The following is a 21935-nucleotide window of genomic DNA, read 5'->3' as shown; positions in this document are numbered from 1 at the left end:
ACCCAATTTCTGCTTTATTTCATTTTTCTTCAAGTTGCTTTTATAACTTTAAAGTACAGTTTGTTTTGACTACATAATAGTGTACAGATAATGAGGCAGGGCTCAGGAGTGAAAACAGAATAAATTCTTGTTTTCATCAGAACAGAGAGTTGGCTCCTGAGGTACAGCTTAAACCAGGCACCAACCAGAGCTAGCCTCTGTGGGCTTGCCTACTCCCACCATGAAAGAAACAAGTCCCCTACTTTCTGAGCTAAAGACTAGCCCACCAGAGAAACTTCCTGAAAGGAGACTGAAGGCACAGTGCCTTACCACACAGAGTGGCCAGCAGTCCCGGCTGGCCTACTGAAAAGGGCTTCCCAGGATGTGGAAATTTCTAAAATCGCTGGAGTCCTGGGAAACAGGTCCTATGGTAAATAATAGGATAAGCCTCGTGACCTATTCCCCAGAGAAAACCTGGAGCAACGGCAGGATGAGGTTGTTGTCTGCAGGCATCAGGACATATGTCTCTACTTCCAGTCATCCCTGATGTCTAAGTAACCTTAACAATTGGGGGTTTCCAACCTTCTTCTGTAAAATGAAGGGTTTAAGCAGACTAGGTGTCTCTCAAGCTTTGTCCAACCCTAAAGCTGAAAAATACGACTGGGCAAAGCAAAGAGAATGAAAAGAAGCAAGAGGACAGTTCTTCAGCAGACCCACCTTATTAGTTGCTAAAGAAGAGAAAGTGGTATTATAAGATAGATCCATTATTGATTTGATTAATTTGAAAGTTAAGCAATAATTGCTAACACTTTATAACAAATATCCAGCACACGCAGAGGATGCACCATTATCTCCATGATACAAATAAGCAAAGGGAAGCTCTGCTGTGACAAGTAACTTGCGAGCAGCAGGCATGATTGAAACCATCAGGAGCCACGGTCTGGCTCTACCACCTACCAGCCATGGATAATCCCTGAGAGTTCTCCAGTCTGCGTCTCAGTTTTCCAGGCTGTGAAGTGGGGGTAGTGCAGAAAGAGTTTCCCCCTCAGAAGGCTCTTCTGAAGAGTGAATATGCCTATAAAGCCTTAGCGCAGTGCCTGCCATACCCAAGTTCCCAGCATTAGGCATCTTATGATTGATTATCTTGTAGGGAGAAGCATTTGCAGACAGAAATGCATATTCAGTCAAGGATAACACATAGCTCAGGAGTTTGTTTCAAGACCCTGTTCTGCCATTAACCAACCACACAATCCTGCTTCATCTTTCAAATTAACCTAAATGCCCTTTTCAACAGCACTCCTTCTAAATTCTTCTCAGTTGTCAATATTTTTATCTCCAATATGAAGGCCACTTATATACCTGCCTTATACTGTATTCAATTCACAAATGATTAACTGAAACTTACAGAGTAGAGAAATATTTAACATATGGGAATAACACTGTATGGTTAGTTGTAATATTTACTAAGTTTCAGCTGGCCTATCTTCCCTTTCTAAGTAAAATAATTTTACTCCTGATACTGATTATTTGTGTATTTTGCTTTAACCTTTCAATGAGTTTTAAAAAAATGAATAGGAAAAAATGCTTCCTTCATGGATGATTAAAATTAATGTTATTTGTGAACATGATAAGTCCAGTTCAAGTACTAAATTATAAACTCACATCTTCCTTGAAAAACTAGTATTTGACACTAAAGAGGCCATTTCCAAATTGCTGTTAAGTTTGAAATTCTGTGGCTGATATCCACATCCTTTGACCCAGTAATTCCATTTCTGGGAAATTATTTTAAGAAAATAACTTGAAAAAGGAGGGAAAGCATCAGGCCCCAAAGGGCATTCCACCAGCAATTAAAGTGGTGAAAAATAGCAACTCAAAACGTATAAGTTCTTACATGTTGGAGTGTATCCACATGAAAAAGACTGTGCAGCTGGAAAATTGATGTCTAGAAAGACTTTATAAGAGTGATGACATTTTAATGTTATAATGTTCAACAAAATCACAGAACAGAATTTTTAAGTACACTGTCATCAAACACTGAAGTGTCAGTAGTGAAACCCTTTGGGGGTGAGTAATCTCTTTTAAATTTTTCTATAATTTCCATATTTTACATAACAAGCCTCCATTCTGTTTAAAATGAGGAGGGGGAGATTAAAATGAATGCATCGTGCAAATATCTGCGATGTCCTGAACTCCTACTACTGAGTCATTTTTACATTTCCTGGGGCTTAGCTCATAAAGGGGTCCGGTAGGCAAACAAGCCTTTTTCATGCACACCAGCCTCACAGGTAACACGGAGAAGAAGAAATATCACTTGTTACGTGATTTCTCATGAGTGGCAATTCGTAGACATAAGAAGTGTTGCCCCTTGAAACCATCTTGCATAAGGAACGGTGATCCTGGCTGGCAGCCGATGAGAGTCTGGGAGTCGCTGCCACAGACCTGGGTCCTCCCGGCGGCAGCTGGGCCTTGCAGGCCCCTCGCCTCACCTCACAGCCCCTGCATTGCTAGGAGGTCAAGCAGGATGATGTGCATAACGTGTTTGGGGAATTATAAATGCTATCAAAGTAAAAGGGAAGGGGTGTTCCTGTGCTATCACCAAACCAAAAGCAGATGCACCAGCTCTCAAAAACTAGTGTACCAAACTTTGAATCATTTATATTTAAAGAGATTATTTTACTCAGAAATTTCAAAATGCATCTTCCAAATCTCTTTAGAATTTCTATGCTAACAGTAGGCTATAAATACAAAAAATAAGACACAAAAATTGACCACCTCTCTTCTGCGGTACCCTGCCAAGAGCGGCGCTGACGGAGCAGCATGTGAAGGACCACGCCTCGGTGCCAAGGAGGGAGCCGTTCCCCGGGCACTGGCCGGGGTGTTCTGAGTGGTCCTTCCATCCTTACTACGAAGAAAACCTCCCAAACCCAAGTGTACACATGTAGTGAGGAGTGCGGGGAGGGTAAATTTGTTGTAAAGAACATTACAGCAAAGGCAGTTTAAGAGAACATTGAAAATAAAGCCTGTTCCCCTTTGTTGCTCCCATCTAACGTGTAATGTGTAAATCTGGTGGCCCCCAAACTGTTGATCACACACTTCTATCATTAAAAAATTTAGAGTATACACTCCCAAATTTAGGTGTTTTTAAGTTGTACATGTATCTATATTATCATTAACCAAGTCTCAAACCCTTACACACTTTAGTTGAGGTTCAGCAATAACAATATTGGATTAAATACACATACTCAGTCTTTCTGATTGTTTAGGGTCCCTTTGATCCACTTCTTGCTGGACACGACAAGTTTGTCCCAGTTTTTATCCACACGGAGGCTGATGAAGGAGTGGGGAAAGGGACATGCTCATTTTCTCATTGTCTGGACTGCTTTAAACTTAGTTTAACACTATACCCAGTCTGCAATTTTCTTAAAGGGATCTCATATCCAGTTTATGAAGAGTAATTTAATCAAAATTAGGCAATGTGTCATGTAAAAATGCTTTATTAGGCATACACAAGTTATATTGCATGCATAATACAATACATGAATACATAGTACACAGGATGTGTGATATATCACACAACATGCAACTGTTGGACATGTGGACCAAGTAAGAATGGCAGTGTTGAAACATATTTTGAATATTTTACATAATTTTTATTTTCTAGAAAAAATTAATACACTGCACAGTCCTCTACAACTCCTCGCTTTGGAGACAAGTGCCTTGACCTATACGTTCACGTGATGTCTCCTTTCTGCAGGGTCTCTGAAAACACAGTTTATTAATTTTTGCATCTACTGTGCCTAGTGCAGAGTGACAGGCATCATGTACTTAGTACATCTTTTTGGGTGAATGAGTGGGAAGCACTGGTATTTTATTTTGTTAAAAATATCTAGTTAAAATTACTCAATTTTAATCAAACAAGAGCTTATTGTAGAGAGTATATTTCAGGAGTAACTGAGGGGAAATGGCATTGATTTTTCTAAATGTTCGTCATTTCCTCATTGCACATCATTTTATAGGCATGACCAGAGCTCCCATCATGCCCTGCTGGAGCCACTCTGTCAGGTCCCTGAATATTCCCGGAGAGGTTCCTACTCTAGACCACTGGCTCTCTAGTTCTTTTTCCTGTCCACTGATGAAAATATGATAGTTTCACTGTATTGTGTTTTTCTTTTTGACTATATAAACATATTCTTATCTCAAGAAAGACTAAGTGTCCAAATACTTTGTAGAGATATCTCAGTGTACATAAAATGAAGAATTTAGCAGCACCATCTGATTTCTAGCTCCTTTGTAGGTTTATCAGACGCCTGACTGGACAAGCCATCCCTCAGGGGCCTGCAGCCCGGGAGCAATAGGAACAGCTGTGTTCAGTGACCATGTGAAGTGCTTTATTTGCAATGGCATAGGTCCTATTATTTACATTTTCCCTGTGAAGAAGCTGTATCCCAGAGAAGTTCAGGGACTTACCAAAGTCCACACGATCACCATGGGGCAGAGGCAGCTCCACACACCGGATGTCTGGTTCTAGAATCTGTGCTTCTGGGGGCTGTGGTCTCCTACCCCCTTTCAAAGACCCTCTTAGCTGGTGCCCTTGATGAACTGCAATGAGTACCTGATGTACTAATTAAGATCTGTCAGCAGTTCTGCTGAGGACAAGATTCTTTTGTGCCAGGATGAGTCTTATGATAGCCTGAAAATGGTCACATCATAAAAATACTGAGTAAAGCCAGCTAGCAAGACCAGGAATTCTAGCAATTTCTCTAATTAACAGTGGAAAAGTAATAAAATTTTAAATAACAAATTCACTATTAATTATTTCATATGTTCACTGGAATAAAGCTAAAATTTTGGTTATGGAATTTTATTATTTTCCTAACCCTTCACCCTCCCACTGGACACCAAACCCCACCAAATAGAGACATGGCTCTAACTCTTGTATCACGTGTTGTCCCCACATCACAAAGCATAGGATTTGGCACATTCTCAAATGTTTAAGAATGTATTGTACATTTTTACTTTTCTTCCTTAATTTCCATCCAACTCACATTAAGGGGAGCTAGTACCTTCTTAGCACCTGACAGTGACTGAATAAATGAATGATAAGTCAATGAGTGATTTCTCCAAAATCAGCTTGGAAACCCCAGTTTTCATATGCTTGTTGAAACAAATTGGGGCTTTATTATTCAGATTCACACTCCAAACTGCTAAAGTATCAGTGGAAATAAGAAAATCAGCTACTTCCTAACCCATATACAGTAGACGCTCAAGGGCAGTCTCTTCAGACCTCAACTAACAATGACTGAACACAGCACTGGGGCTTTGCCTCAAGAGGCAAGAGATTTAAAAGCTGGGGTCAGGAGGACAGCTGCCTGCACGATCTTACATTTCTCCAGACAGTGGGCATTTGATATATTTATGGGCTTTTGGAGCAGAGTTGTCTGTAATGCAATTTTAGCTCATCTAATTGAGAAAGAAAAATGGGAAAGGTTTACCAGACATGTCTGCTTAAGTCTTCTCTGGATCCATGGCATTTATATCAATACAGGAAGTCAAGGAGGTAAATTGAATTTATAGACTTGTGAAAAATAAATCAATTTCCCATGGAAAAACCCCAGTACCAGAGCTTATGTATAAGCTTCCTCCTTGGCTGTTTTTATTTGTGCTTGCTTAGAACATCATACAAAAACAAAGAATTATGACAAGTCTAAATGAGTCATTCTGGCAATGAAACTACTTCAGATATTTTGCTCTAATAATGGAACTTTCCTATTTCTACATTTGCCTTGATTACACAGCAAGCTACAAAATTCCAATCACACTTAGTTTTTGCTAATCACTCTTCAGATATCAAAACAGAAGAGAACAAAGGAGAGCCTTTTTAGTCATATGCCTTTCTAACATTAGTTCAAATTCTTACCTATGTTCTCCTCTTTAGATTAAAAGGCACATTTGAAAACACTGAGGAAATGTGATGATTTACAGAGGCCCTTGTGGATGCAAGTGACTAAAATGAACAACATTCATATCTTAAATAAATTAGACATCTTTCCATGTACAGGGCAGGGTTGCAGCCAAAAACAGGCAGTCCACCCAAATGGGCTAACTGCAGAAAGTTCAATGACAGCACAAACCCTGAAAGTGTGGCCTCAGTTAAGCCTAAGGAGGAGGGGGTGACACTTACCTGAGCGAGCAACACCCTCAGGCCATAAGGGGCAGGGAAAATTGCTGTTGTGAGAACAGGTAGTGGCTGTAGGGTTGGGCTGTGTGGTGGAAAGTGGGTGTGGCCAGGATGGGGAGAGGGAGAAGCTAACCCCTCTCCTTCCTGTCTGTCCACTGCAGTCTCTTGCAGGAGCTTGTCATTGTCCAAACACAACCAGGAATCGACAAATAAGAGGTAAAGGTTAACTTGCCCAACATTGATCCCCTTCAGGCTGATCTCCAAGAAAAAGAGCTGGCTCCCTTCAAAGCTCCATGGAAACTGGCTCAGCCCAGTTCTTAAGGCCAAGAGTCCAGGACCACCTCAAGGTTCAGACACAAAGTTAACACTCCCCCAGCACACTCAAACCCTCAGCTGAAAGGAAAAGGCTAGGGCCCAAGTACTGGCCACATTGCACTGCAATTGTGCAGCCCCTAATCACAGTTGGAGAGATCTTTGCTTTCCTAACCATGTGGCTTAAAATATTGCCACCCAAGGTTTTCCTAACAACATCCAAGTCAGCTACATCTCTGTTGTGGCTCTAGAATGATTGGGAAATGTGGCAGCCATGCTGCCCTATGGACAGCATCTCCCTGAGTTTTCCCCAGGGCTGTCTGGTCATGCACTTTGCGCTGAGAGGGAATGAGCTTGGTGCAATCTGAAGATGTCAGCCCCCACACAGAGCAAAGTGGCCAAGTATGCAGATTGGCTGTAGAATCTATCCTGTGCTCATTAGGAAGTCTAAGTTACATACCCAGGAAATGAGCATGCTAAGATTCAGTGCTCTTGCCACCGGGACCTTGCTTCCTTCAGGCTGTCAGCAGAAGATGACAGCAGCCAGTGTCCAGCCTTGCTCACACTTGCTCCCTTATTATTGGTCTCTTCTGTGGCAGTGCTGACCGGCACTACTTGGCGTCACCCATCTCTTGTAAGGCGTGTGCCTGCACTCTGCATGCCCATCATCTTCATGGTTAAGGTCCAGCGAGGCTGCAGGCAGTTTCATCCATGTGCTCCCTTTCTGCCAAACACCAGCCAGGAAGAACAACACAAGCAATTGCATTAATAGCCACCACAGTCACCATTTATAAATTTTCTTTATGTGCATGCCATTGTTCATATTTTTCTTTAATTCTCTCAACAACCTTATTTGGTATTTTAAGTATGAAAAAAATGGAAGCTCAAAGAGGATAAGTAACTTGTCTCTCTTCACACAGCTAGTAAGTGGTAGTCTTACTTCAAACTCAATAATTAAACCATGCTCCAGCATGGTAATTGCAGGATTTGGAAATAAAACATTCCTTAAGGCCGAAAGACCCTGTTCTTATTCCTGGAGAGAAGCAGGTGACACCCTGGTGTCTGAGGCCAGAAACCAGAGGGAAAAACATGTCAGAGGCCACAGGATGCTTAAGCTGAAGAAATCTTTAGAGATATGAAGTCCAGTTGCTGGTTTGGTATATCAGCCCTGGTTTCCTGATATTGCTCTGGAGAACCTCTGGCCTGCAGGCCCCCAAACTGAGCTATAACAGATGCTTCTGGTCTCAGAGACTAGACAGCCAGGGGACATGAGGCTCAGTGCCCTTGGTGAGCCTGAGGTCTGTAGACTCTATTGTCTCTGAGAAAGTATGAACCAATACAGACTGTTCTTCTCAGTTTCTGCTAATAGCCAAAATTTTTACATGCTAACTTCCCACCTGATTAAAACAAAGGAAGACCCCTACCACTTTCCTTTCTGTTTGGTGTCATGATGATAATGCAGAGAGGTCAGCATTCCTCCTTGCAATGCAATCACTAAACCATGCCATAGATGCCTAATCTCCATGCCTGTGTCATTGCTTATAACATGGGGATGACAAGGCTTTTGTGTTTCATCTCAAAATTATCACAAAGATCTAATAAGAGAATCTAAGTAAAGTTCACTCAGTTTGCAGATCTCCAAATAGTCCCTGTGCATTTTGGGCTTGCCCTGTGCCCAGTAGAACATTGAGTCAAACAACAATAAGAACTGGACCTGTTAAAAGGCCCTTGAGGTCTTGGAAAAGAAGAGTTGTTCTATAAAATAGATACTTAATATAAACTGTCTTCCATGATAATAAATCTCGTTAATTCCTCAGCTCTTAGCAAACTCCTACATGGCTGCCCCAGTATGGAATGATTTCAACCGAGCAGCTGTGTAAAAGATCAGAAGTCCATAATGTAGTATCTCATGGGATCAATATGCCCCCTTACACTTCTAAAGAGATGTCAATATATTTCAAACTTGGCTTTAATAGGCTGAACCAGCCACACATACGGGGGTATCAACAATTACCTAGAGGAATATCTGTGAGTGTGAGGACCACTGGAACAGGCTGCAGTTTGTAACTGCTTCAATACTATGCCAGTCCTCAAGAGAGAAATTGCCCATCTAACTCCACTGATTAAATCCTGCCATTTATTTAAAGATGGACATAGAAACCTCCAGGAAAGAAATAAATGATTAAAAATCACTTTCATGTTCCAAGCCATTAACAGCAGAATGATGACTACAACTATTTCCACTAAGTGTATTTTTTAAATTAATTAAAATGTATTTAGCCTTGATTTTTATTTTTAAAAATGGACACCATTCGTTGAGTTGCTTTGCCTGACTACAAATACATATATATTAGGGGAAATTCCTAATAGGGCAGCATTCAAGATTGGATCTCAATTAGCTAGAAACTAGAGGAACTGTTCATTTCCATTATCTGCAAATAACCAAGTGACATTTAGCAAGTCGCATAAACCTCTCCACACCTGATTTTCCTTTCACCATTTGAACTGTGGAGGGGAGGGACCAGGTGATGTCTCATTCCCATCCAGCTTGGTCATTGCAAGGTTCTAGGATTCTCCCGAGAGTGGCTATTTTTAGTCAGTCATGGAGAGCAGCAGACAGCCACGGGAGTAGGCCCTGGGGCAGCGTGGGCGTCAGTCTGCCCCTCGTCATGTCTCCCTGGGCTGGGGCGCTCCTGAGAGATGCTGTGATTGAGTTTGCTCTGTCCATGTTGCTGTGGTTCTTTATATCCTTGGGGGCTCCGCTGTGTCTCTTCACCCCGCCAGCCCAGCTGGGCCCCGAGGACCTCAGCCTGTTCTCAGCAGCTGAGGCCCTGAAGCACACCTACAAGCAGGGCAGCAGAAGGTCTGGCTCACCTGCAGATTGCACTCCACGCCTGTCCCTTGTGCAGAGACATGCCAGGGCGCAGCTGAGCAGCATGGGGTGGAGCACTCTGTGTTCACAGGGAACAGGCATTCTCAGCAGAGCAACCGCTACCAGCATCTTTCTGACCAAAACTCTAGCTCAGGTTCCCTTGGGTCATTCATTTTAATTCTGATGAAAATAATAACTCAAGTTCCCTACCTATCTTTCCTTAACAGGTGCTTGTTGTCTTTTCAGTCATATAGTTACTGCATTAAGACTCCCGACAGGCTTTTGGAGCGTCAGTGGAAAAGGCAGCTTCCCAAGGAGAAGTGCCGCAGGAGGGAAGTCTCATGAGACCTTCCAGGGCATGCTGTGAGCAGGAGAATGACTCGCAGGCCGCCGCTGGGTCTTTGCTTTGCTGTGGGCGTGATACTGGCTGTGGGAAGAAACTGGGTTGTCCCAGCCCAACAGGGGCACGTTCCAGGGGCCACAGTGAGGAATGCAGCGGGTGGGTAATGGCATCTGGGGAGGGCACCTAACGGACGAGAGGGCCTGCTCTTGGAGTAATCCTTGAGTCCCTGCAGTGTGGCTGCAGTGGGATTCCTCCTCACGTCTCCCCGGCATCTTTAGCAAAATATTCACCTAGTGATGCATGATGGACTCGGGTCTACTTTTCAGACTCGCTAAAATTCAGTCTTGCTTCAAAACGCACACAGGGTAAAAGCTGAGGCTGCATCGGGGATACCAGCTCATAGGGTTGCAAACACATCTGTGTCCATAGTTTTCCCTAGAATGTAGCCCTTGGGAGAGAACTGTGCCATCCAGTCAGTTTGATTTGTTGAAAGACCATTTTAATGCAAACAAATGGAAGGGACTAAGTATTCCAGGCACAAACATGATTTGATTAAATACATAAGTTAAAGAAAATAGGGCCACCTGGATATTTTGCTGTGGAAAAATTTTGTCTGAGGAAATAGGCATTATAATCATATGCTGATTAAAAAAAAAAGACAAGTAAGGTTCATTTTCTCAACAAATACTAACATCTTCACTCTGAGGCAGGCCCTGTGCTGGGGCCAGAGGCATGTGCAAGAGCCCTATGGGGTCCCTGCCTTCAAGGAGTTTACATTCCAGCAAGAGAGAAAGGCATTAGAGATCCTAATAATGATTTTAAAAGCACTAAAAAGAAGGGTAGAGCAGCAAGAAAGAATATCACAGGGAGACTTGCCCTGGTCTGGGGAATTATTTCTCTCTGAAGAAATGGTATTTATCTAAAATCTGATGGTTGGGAAGAGATCAATTTAAAGGAAAAGGAAGGTCAACCCAAAGAGCACAGATAAAGTCCCTGGGGTAGAAAACAGAATGACATCTCATAAGACAGGAAGAATACCACTGTGGCTGGAGCTTAGAGAAGGGGGCTTAAATTCAGGGGCCTAAACCAGGAGACCAGCTCACCCTGGTTGGCTTAGACTTTCCCACTTTCAGCACCGAGAGTATGCACCCCACAAAACCCCTCTGTTTCAAACAAACAGGGGCAATTTTCCCAAGGCTGTCTTGATTTTAAAGCTGAAAGGCCCCCATGTTGGAAATCCCACCAGTCTTGACACACCAGGGCAGCTGTCATCATACCTCAGAGGAATAGGAAACTATCAATGGAAATGGTATGGTCAGATTTGTCTTACATTAGTTTTTGAAATTGTTTAGTTACTGGTAGAGGAATGGACTGAAGCAGCCTACAATCAGCTGGGAGATGAGACAGGAGGCTAATGTCATCATGGTGTGACCTGGATGAAAATAAATGAACCAGGTAGCAGATGCTAGGAAGAGGAGCTGTGGGCTCTGGTTTGGCTGGCTGTGGGGGTGATCCCCAAGTCTGTAGTTTGCACAGCTGGGTAACTGAGTGGATCTTTCCCTGAAACAAGGAAAGGAAGTATAAAGGCCTACGGCACCATGGCCACAAGCTACAGCTCAAGGAAGCTCAGGGCTTGAAGTTACACTGCAGCTGTGTAGCCATGCAAAGCTGCAGAAGCCTGTCCACACTCAGAGACTAGCTGTGGTTTTACCTCATAGGAGAGGATGAACCTGAGATTTCTTCAAATTCGGCTTTGATCTTGGGTACAAATAGGTTCCTAAGACATGGTCACATATACTGGTATGTCCCCTGAGGCTTCTCTCACATTAAGCAATTTCTCATACCAGGTTGGAGAAAATCCTGCAGAGCAAAAACATAAGCCAAAGTTTCAAGATTTAGAAACTAGCCTCCTCACTCTCCCTCCTTCTAAAATTGTGAGTGAGGGTGTGTTGGGAGAGACCACATTCTTTCTTTCGAGCTGATGTTAGGAAACAAATCTAAACCTGTCTGGACTTGAACATAGCTGGAAATTTATGTCATCACTTTTAAAATGTTAAATCTAATTCATTAGTAAACAGACCAAAACTTCCTTACATACTAATCATCCCATAGTCACATAATGAGACTGTTGTCTGTTGTCAAACAGAGCCAACTTCTCACTATTAATTTACAAGTCAAATGATCTATTTCATAGAATCGTTACCCCACAGAGCTGGAGGGGTCCTGAAAGATAACATAGGCCAATGTCGTGCTTTGCAAATAAAGAAAGAAAATATCAAAAAGGTAGAGTAACTTGTCAAAACTCAGCCAACAAAGATTCAAGCTCAGGTCTTCTGCCTCCTAAATGTTTTCTCCTGTACCATTCCAGCAGAAGTGTTTGGTCTCCTTGGTATCTCATTTTGTGTAGCTTTATTTTCTACTTCTGTCTGAAGCGCTGCCCCATTATTTCTCTCTGAGGCAGTGTTGCAGTTTAAGGCTCATTTAGTTTATAGTTTTCAGGCAAACAAGACACATCTTCCCCCAAAAGGAATTTGCATGAATCATGGGGCTCCTCCAAGGCGCTCCTCCTATACCTCCCGCAAAATGTCTCCAGGGCCTAAACCCCCGGGCCCTTATGATAAAGGAGTACACGATCAGGGCCAATCACACATGGACATAAGGGCTCTGTGGTCTATGTGGTGCACTCCTCTCTGCTAGAGCTCCCCGGAGCCTACACAGGAGAGTGGGAAGGCAAATGGGTCAGCCTCAGAATGAAAGGCACCCATGTTCAGACTAGTGGGGTCAGGACTGCTTTATAAGTGGATGAGACATCCACCTAACCAGTAAAACTAGAAAAGCCTTGGACTCCTGCTCATAAATGCCTTCCTGAGTAACTGCAGCAGCCAGAAGTTTCTACATTTCATCTTTCCTTAAAGGCCCCTTAAAACAGTACTTGCCCTTAACTGGTTTAACATTATAGATTTACTCATGAGATATAAATTAAGGCACCTCATTGCTGATGAAGGAAAGCTAACCAAGTTAATAAATTATCTTATCGTTGACTGTCACACAGCAGGAACTAGGCACTAATGCCCCCAAACCAGTGATGTTATCATGAGAACACAGAACTGGGGGCTGGGAGACCTGGAATATCCCCAGCACCAGAGCGCCTGCAGAGTAGGCAACCTCTGTTCTCCAGCCCCAGGCCAGGCCCAGGGCTCACGTGTTCTGATCCCAGCGAGGTGACACAGACACTAGGCATGAATCACTGGAGAAGAGAATGCAGACCTGGGGGGGGTCTCTCCTCTTTATCTTTATTGCTTTTCTCTCCCACATATTTTGAGTTCAATTGTTCTACTAGATTCTTAAGATAGTTTATTTTTAATATTTTTTTCTGTTTCAATCATTTGAAAATACAAATTTCAAAGTTTGATATGTTACATTTTAATTCTCTCTCCATTCAAAATACATTTTTCTTTTTCTTGTGATTTCTTCTTTGGCCTGTAGGTCACCTACAGGTGTATTACTTGATTATGAAGCTGCGGTTTGTGTCCTAGCACATGATGTATCCTTGTGAACTTGAACAGAATATACTGTTTATAATTATCAATACAATCAATATGGTAGGTACTGTGGTTCTAATCCTCTGTCTTTACTGAATTTACTGTCTATTTGTTTTATTAATTAAAGAGAACAGAGTGTGAAAATCTCCCACACCATTTATGAATTTGTCTCTTTCTCATTTTAAGACTTGGTAATGTTTTCTCCATGCATGTTTACATGTGTTTATTAAGTGCATACACATTTAGGAAATTTTTCTTTTTTTTACCATTAACCTTTATAATTATGACATGTCTATCTCCAGAAATTTTTCTTGAATTACAATTTATATTATAGAAATAGAGTCAGTCCAGCATTTTGATGGCTATCATTTGCATGCCATTTTTTCTTTCTTTCACTTCTGACAATGTGTTTTTTTACTTAAACTGCATGTTATTGTGCCTGGTTTTTTAATCCAGTCTGATAATCACTGCTTTTAAAATGGTGTATTTAGTTCATTTGTATTCAATGTCAGTTTTGATGTGGTGTAAGTCTACCATTTTTCTCTTCTTTTTCATTTTATGTATTTTTTTCTTTCCCCTGCCTTCATTTGAACAAATTTCTTATTTAATTTTGTGATCTCTATTGGCTTTTTAACTATATGTCTCTGCTTTAAATTTTTTTTGATTGTTCTAAGGATTGCAACATGCATACTTAACTTACTACATTTCACCTTTAGTTAATACTGTTGCTGTAGTTTAAGAATCTTACCATAGTATACTTTGTCTCTCATACATTTTGTTCCATTGCTGACATATATTTACCTCAACATATGTTATAAACTCCAAAATATGGTATTTTAATGTTTGCTTTAAACATTTAACTGTCTTTTAAAGACATTAAAAAATGAAGAAAAAGGACTCTTTTATATTTGCTCACATATTTATCACTTCCAGTACTCTGTTTCTTTCATTGCTCCAAGTTTCAATTTGTTAAAATTTTCCTTTGTTTTAGTGAACTTCTTTTTGGATTTCTTTTAGGTCTCCCAAAGACAAAATGATCTCAGCTTTTGCTTACCTGAAAGTTTCTTATTTTGCCGTCATTTTTGTAAGTTATTTTTGCAAAATATAGAATTCTAGGTTAATAATACTTTTTCTCTCACAGCATTTTAAAAGTATCATTCTACTTTTTTCTGGGTGGCTCTACTTCAGATGAAAATTCGGCATTTTTATTTATCACTGTTCCCTTACCAGTGTGGTCTTTTGTTCTCTGCCTTTAAAATTGCCACTGCCTTGGGTTTGCATACTTGGAAATGATGTAGTTTCCTTTGTGTTTGTCCTACTTTACAATCTCTAGGTTGATGTTTTCATTAAACCTGAAGTTTTTTTCAGCCATTCTTTTTTAAATGTTTTTCCCACCCCAGTCTCTCTGTCCTCTCTTTCTGACACTCCAGTCACAATTATGACCACAGGCCATTGACTTTTTTAGTCATATTTCTGTGTTTCAATCCCCATTACCCTATCTGAAAGCCCATGAATCTTCTGTACTGTCTCATCTGCTGGTAAACCCATCACATAAAACTTTCAATTCATATATTGTGCTTTGCAGATACATAGTTAATTTCTATGTGGAATCCCCTTCACTCCTTTTGTTCCCTTTTCCTTTAAATCCTTGAGCATATGTACAACTGTTTTTAATGCCTTATCTGATAATTCAGCTCTTGGTAAAATCACTTTCTATGGCTTTCTGAAAATCGTGGGTATTGTGTTTCAGAGAATTTGATTTGCAATTATTCCTTAGGAGAATATTCCTTAGGGCTTTGTTTTATTCATTTACTAACCAATCAGCTTCAGTGTATCATTGCTTATCTCTAGGCTGAGTTAGGCAGGGCTGGAGTGTCCCTTCTCTAGGGCTAGAGCAGCCCTGCTTCTGGCCTTGCTGGGGTCTCAGTGGATGCCTGTGGTGCTCACTATGGCTGGTCAGCTCTCCTGGGTCTCCCTGCTGTGTGACCCCTCCCACCCCATGGGAGCTCTTCCTGTAGGCCTTCAAGTAGGCAGTCTCATCCTATGCTTGTAGAATTTAGCATTTGACCAAAAATAAGGGAAATCCTATACAGAACTCATCCTCTCTATGCCTACTTCTGTTGTACCTTATTCCTCATATTCTAGCTGCTTCAGGGGCCCTGAACTTTGCTCTGTGTTTTCTTCACCCGGTGTTGCTACTAGACTCAGCTCCAGTTCGCTATGGCATGGCGTGGAAAGTACTCCCAGCAAGAAAGCCAGGGGACTTGTGAAGCTTATCTTATGATAGTCACTTCTTCCAAGGACCACAGCCCCATGTTGTCTTTCATCCAATCCCTAAACATAGTTATTTTATAGTTGTTTGTCTAGGAAGATAAATCTGATATCCACTTCTGACTCATGGCTCAAAACAGAACCACCAGAATTATTTTTAATATAATGAAAATAAGTTGCCTGTTATTTATGCATTGAATGAGTTAAGAGATACTATGGTAGCAACATATTACAATTGAATAAACCCTTTTAAGGGTTTTTGAAGTTTGGGATTAAGTTCCCAGCTCTGTGATTTCAATTAATCACTTAATCTGTCTAAACTTTATTTGGAAACTAGGGAGAGAGTATTATTACCAGGTGAGTTGCTGTTTTTCCCAGGATAGTGTCTCAGAGGCAAAGAATGAAGCCAGCAGATGAGTACAGAGCAACCAGCAAAGCTCTTTTAATGAGATGAGATACTCAGGAGGGGCTCCAAGGGAGGATGGCATCACGGTGTGGGATTTATATGCTTTTGAGAAGAGGAAGTCCCACCCCACGGACATAATAGAGAACTGAACCAATGACATCACAACCCACTCCTGATTGGCTGAAAGTGCAATGCTTCATTGCATAACCAGTCAGAGCTAGGGTATATCTAAGTGTACTTTCGCCTGGCTGACTTAGATTGGAGCTTCTTGAAACTTGCAAGGGTCTTGAAACTTCTAGAAACTTACAAGGGCCCTGAAGCTTCTGGAAACTTACAGGAGCCCAGAACTCTATCTGCCTGCCTCCCTCTATCACCTGCCTCAGTATAAGGTTATCTGTAAAGTGCTGCCTAGTTGTAATACCTTTTTATTCTGTGGCACAGAGATAAAAATTCATGATTTTCAGTTTCAAAGAAGATAAAAAAATATCCCCTTTATAATAGCCCTGATAATAATTCATAAATGCTTTGATTGGAGACATAAAATAAGGAGGGAAAAACTGAGTCTTTGATCTGTTAAACTGTATTTTATATGCTGTGTCTAATGTTTAGCACACTATGGGCATTTAAATTACTCATAAGCATTAATGTAACATATCAAACAATTCAGTGAATAATACCATCAAGAGATCTTCTTCCCAAATGGTGCAGATAACATGTTTTATATTAATTCTAAGAATGAGTTGAATAATAGCTGCCAATTTATTCACTTATACTTCCTCTACAATAAATGTGGACTGTTCTGGTTTAGTGACCAGACTTAAATAAAGTTGGAATAGTTGGTGTAATTTGAGGACTGAAGATTCATACCCTTTTCCTTCATTTATTCATTTATTCCACAAATACCTATTGAGAACTTACTATGTGCCAAGCACTGTACTAGCTTCTGGAGACAAAATAATAGCAAAATAGATTTGGTTCCTGTTATCATAGAGTTTCAAATCTAGTGGTGAAGATAAGCATTAATAAAATAACCATAGAAATAAAGGTAAAGTTTCAACTGTGAAACACTCTTTCAAAGAGAAGAACATAGTTCTATAAGAAGCTAATATGTGGACTTTAGCTAAGGAGGGAAATAGCATGCCAGGAAGAAAAGCAACCTGCGCAAAGTTTTATAAGAAGTTGGACGATTCTAAAGTTCTAAAAGAAAGCAGGATGGCAGAAGCAGTGGGCAGAAGTGGACCTAGGTACAAAACTCTTAAAAATCAACAACAAAAGACAAACAACCCAATTTAAAAATAGACCAAGAGTTTGAATTGACATTTCTCTAAGTAAAATATGTAAATAGCTACCAAGCACCTGACGAAAATGCTCAATATCATTAATCAATTAAGAAAATAAAAATAAAAATCACAATGAGATACACTTTGTACCACTAGGATGGCTGTAACTTAAAAGGGTGGGCGGGGATAACAAATATTGAGGATATGGAGAAAGTAGAATCCTTATATATTATCAGTGAGAAGGTCAAATGTTTCAGCCATTGGGTCAAACAGCTTGATGGTTTTTCAGAAATGTAAACATATATTGACCATAAGATACAGGAATTCCACTCAAAAGATGGTGGGATAAACAAATGTGATATATACATACAATGGAATATTATTCAACCATTAAAAAAAACCAAGTACTAATATATGGTACCACATGAATGAACATTGGAAACACTGTGTTAAATGAAAGAAGCCACACAAAAAAGATCACATATTACATGATTCCATTTATGTGAAATATCAAGAACAGGTAAGTCCACAAAGACAGAAAGCAAACTGGTAGTTGCCAGGGACTAGAAATCAGGGCAACGGAAATCAACTGCTTAATGCACATGGAGTTTTCTTTTGGAGTGATGAAAATATTTTAGTACATGTTATTAAATGACAGTTGCATAGTATTGTCAATGTGCTAAATGCCAATTATCTCTACACTTTAAAGTGGTTAACCTTATTTTATGTGAATGTCACTTCCATAAGAAATTTATATGGGTAAAAGCAATTCAAAACAAGAATAAATTTTATGAAAAAAATTATATACTTACATTATTGGGAACAAATTGCATCCAGGATTAGCATAAATCAGATTGAACTTTTTGATATTCTTCAAATTTTTACAGCAAATAAACTCTCAACTATTCAGTCACAACTTATTTCTCTACTTTTATCAGTATCCTAATCCTACCCCCCATAAAACATCAAGTTACAGAAACATCACCAACAATCCCTCAACACTGTTCAATCATCACTTGGTACATCTGTACACACTACTCAAAGTATTGTGTAAAGTGACCAAAAATTCATAAGACCCTGTGATCTGATAGTATGAGGCACACAGCCATCAAACATTGTGATATTAATCTTATAAATAATTGACATATAAAATATTCATAATGAATTACTAAGTTTAAAATATAGGTCAAGTTTCCCAAGGATTATGTTAACTATTACCTACTTTAGAAATATGTGCATGTTAGTGTATACAGAAAAAAATTTTTTAATATATACACTACAGTTCTAACAATGTAGTAATAGATTTTTTGTTTTCTTCTCTATAATTTTGTACTTGTTTTTAATAGCATGCATTAATTTTATAATCCAAAAATCTAATTTCATTTTATTTTGAATAGGAATATTTTAATATATTAATAATTATATAATTATATTAATATATGTACATGTTTATACATATATTAATATATACAATTTTAAGCATAAAAGTGAGGTGATAATATTTTCATATTGAAAAATTCACTCCAGCTAATGTGTAGATTTTAACAACCATCCAGGCTGAGGATGATTTGAACTAGGGGTGTGATGTTGGTGACAATGAGGAGACAAATTCCAGAAATAGTTGGAAAAATTGCCAGAAATTGATGCTCATTACTCTCTACTCTCAAAATGTGAGATTTGAGGTAAGCATAGCCACTTCTTTGCCAGGCAAATACGGAAGACTGCCGGGAATGGGCAACACATCAAGTCAGTGACATCATACTGTTGGTGAAGGGTGATGTGGCCAATGTATCAGCCAGGTGTGCTGAGCCGTGAGTGCACCTGGGGCCCTTAACAACAGGGACACCTAAAGTAGATGTGGAAAGAAGAGGTCCATGGAAAAACAAATTGGACCCATTGAGCGATGAATTAAAACCCTTCACAGATATTCATTATTCTCAAATATTTTGGCTTTCTATGTCTTCTTTTGCTTACTCTAGAAAATGTGCTAAATGTGGATTGTCTGGTGCAAGTTAGCAATGCATTAGCTTCTGTGTCTCAGGAGGGACACTCCATACTTCATTTCCCAGAATTCCTTGGTCCTTAAAATTAGTAAGAGGTACATATATGCTACTGAAAGCAGAAGAGAAGGAAAAACCATTGCTCTCCAAAGGGAAGACAACACAGATCACAGGCAGTACCTTCCTGTGACTTCCAGGGCTTCTGCTGAAAATTACTCAGCTCAGTGCTGCAGAAACTAGGAAGATGGTCTGTTTTTCCCATGACTCCTTTGAAAAAAATATTTCCTCCCCTGGCTATCTTAATGGTTATATAAGCCTCTAGTTCTCTCTGCTAACTGTTGAGTGAATTGGAGCTCACTGTGTATTTCTTAGTTGAAATTGTAATCACCTATGAGAGTTGTTCTTTCTTATTTAAAAGTCTTTTTAAACATTTAAAAAAAAACAAATCCATATAATTTTGCAATTTCACAGTAATCTTAAAGTGTCATAATTCATGAATAAAATATACATATAAAACCCAAATAATATTCTGTGATATCACTAATAGCTGCTAATAAAATCATCTTAATAACAATATGAACCAAGTTGAAGAGGTAGTGATAACTTGTAATAGAGTTCTTTGTTAAAAATTTATTTGGTAAAAATCTACTGAATACCTACTACTCAACTATCTGCAGGACTAAATGTTGGATAATGATTATGATATTGAATAATAAACGGTCCTCACTGCTAGAGAGTTCATAACCTGGGGAGGATGCTACAAAATGTGTCATTAACTTTATTCCAGTGTAGTAATAATAAAAATGACAACTAACATTTACAAATGCAAGTTACGTGTCAGGAGCTGGAATAAGCAGTCTGTACATGGGGCATCATTTAAGCCTCACAATAATCCTATGAAACAGGCAACACTATTGTCTCCATTTCTCAGATGAGGAAATAAAGACAGGTTTTACAACTTGGTTCAGTGTCAAACAGCTAGGGAGTGACAATGCAGAGATGCAAACCCAGGCCTGTCTGACTCCAGGGGCACCTGCTGCACTGCTATGCCAGTGGTATGAGCAACGTTTAAAGGAAACAGACTGGGAACAATTCAATCTTTTTTGGGGAAACTAAGGAATGCCACACAGAGAAAAATGACTTTTGGACCCAGACTAGAAATTTTCCACATGCTTAAGAATGTGCAGGAATTCAAAACAGAGAGATTATAAGAGACACAGAAATAAAAAAAATGACATGTAGTCCAATGTGCCTGGAAAGGCTATTGACAATGATGAGGCTTCAAGGGAAGTAAAAGTACTTCCTGAATTTAAACTAAATTCCTTAAATTGCAAAAAGCCAAGACTAACAAACCTTCTATCTAGCCAGAATCTCATTAATTTTTAATGAGTAAAAGCAGTTTTGTTGTGTACATAAAGTTATAAAATGGCCAAGGGTACATATCATCTGATGGGCCACATTCTTTAGTTAAATGTTAGGAATTTAAAGGTTTGAATTTACTGGCACATAGGTACATGTTGGTCACCGAGTGGGACATGGTTGGCCAACAGGTATTTTGAGTTTAATAACATGCAAAAGAAAGAGAATATATGTCCTCTGTGATTTGAAGGTCACTACAAAGCCCTGTGTGCCAAAAGGTCTTAATACTAGTCCATCCCTGAGAAATCGTCACATTAGATCATCCTTTGAGTTTAAGACAAACTTCTCTGAGTGAAATGTCAGACAGAGAAAGACAAACAGTATGATCTCACTTATGTGTAATCTTAAAAAGAAAAAAGCCATATTTATAGACACAGTAGAATAGTGTCTGCCAGGGGCAGGCAGCTGAGGAAAATGGACAGACATCGGTCAAAAAGTACAAACTTCCAGTTATAAGATGAATAAGTTCTGGGGGTCTAATGTACAGCATGGTGCTATAGTTAATAATAATGTACTATATATTTGAAAACTGCTAAGAGAGTACATCTTAAATGTTCTCACCACAAAAAAAACCCTGTAGTTATGTAAAGTGATGAATGTATTTGACAAATACTTTGCAATATATGTATGTATCATGTTTACACCTTAACCATTCACAGTGTAACCCACCAATTATATCTAAATAAAGCAGGAATAAAAATGAAACTAAGAAAAACTCTCAATAAAAGCACAACTAATGACAGAAAAAAATGCAACCAGTTCCACTACCAGCATAAATTCCTTTTTAATTTCGTGATTAACCTTAATATTCAATATGAATTGAAGATGATACTTGACAACATAGTCATAATTATATTATAGATCTATAAAATATATGTCATTTGAAAAATTACTCAGCAAAAAGTAATCTTAATACTTCACGAAGATGGAACATATTTATCCTATGACTTCAAATAGCCTACATTTGGTGGCCATACTCCAGTCTGAGAAGCATCAGTTTAACATGTTATTTTTAAACACTGTCTTTAGAATCATAATTTTATCTTCTGATAGATTAACTGGGTATTAGCTTGGAAATTAGAATCCAGGACCAGCTAGAACAAGATACTAAGGCTGTAAGTTTCTAAGGACAGATCATTGCCAAGAAAAGCAGAGAGTGCCGAAGAAGGGACTGGAGACTTTGAGAGGAGGGTGGAGAAGTGGAGGAAAAGAGAAAAATGAGGAGGTTACTATTTAATATCAATATTACTTTTAGTATGGAACTCATAAGCTGCAACCACAAAAGAATCAGTAAAAGTATTAATACAAAGGCATGCATTATAATGAAAATACA

The sequence above is a fragment of the Manis pentadactyla genome, chromosome 2 (assembly GCF_030020395.1).
Source record: "Manis pentadactyla isolate mManPen7 chromosome 2, mManPen7.hap1, whole genome shotgun sequence".
Taxonomy (NCBI): Eukaryota; Metazoa; Chordata; class Mammalia; order Pholidota; family Manidae; genus Manis; species Manis pentadactyla.
The sequence above is the reverse complement of the archived record's forward strand: the minus strand, read 5'-3'. Positions refer to the sequence as shown.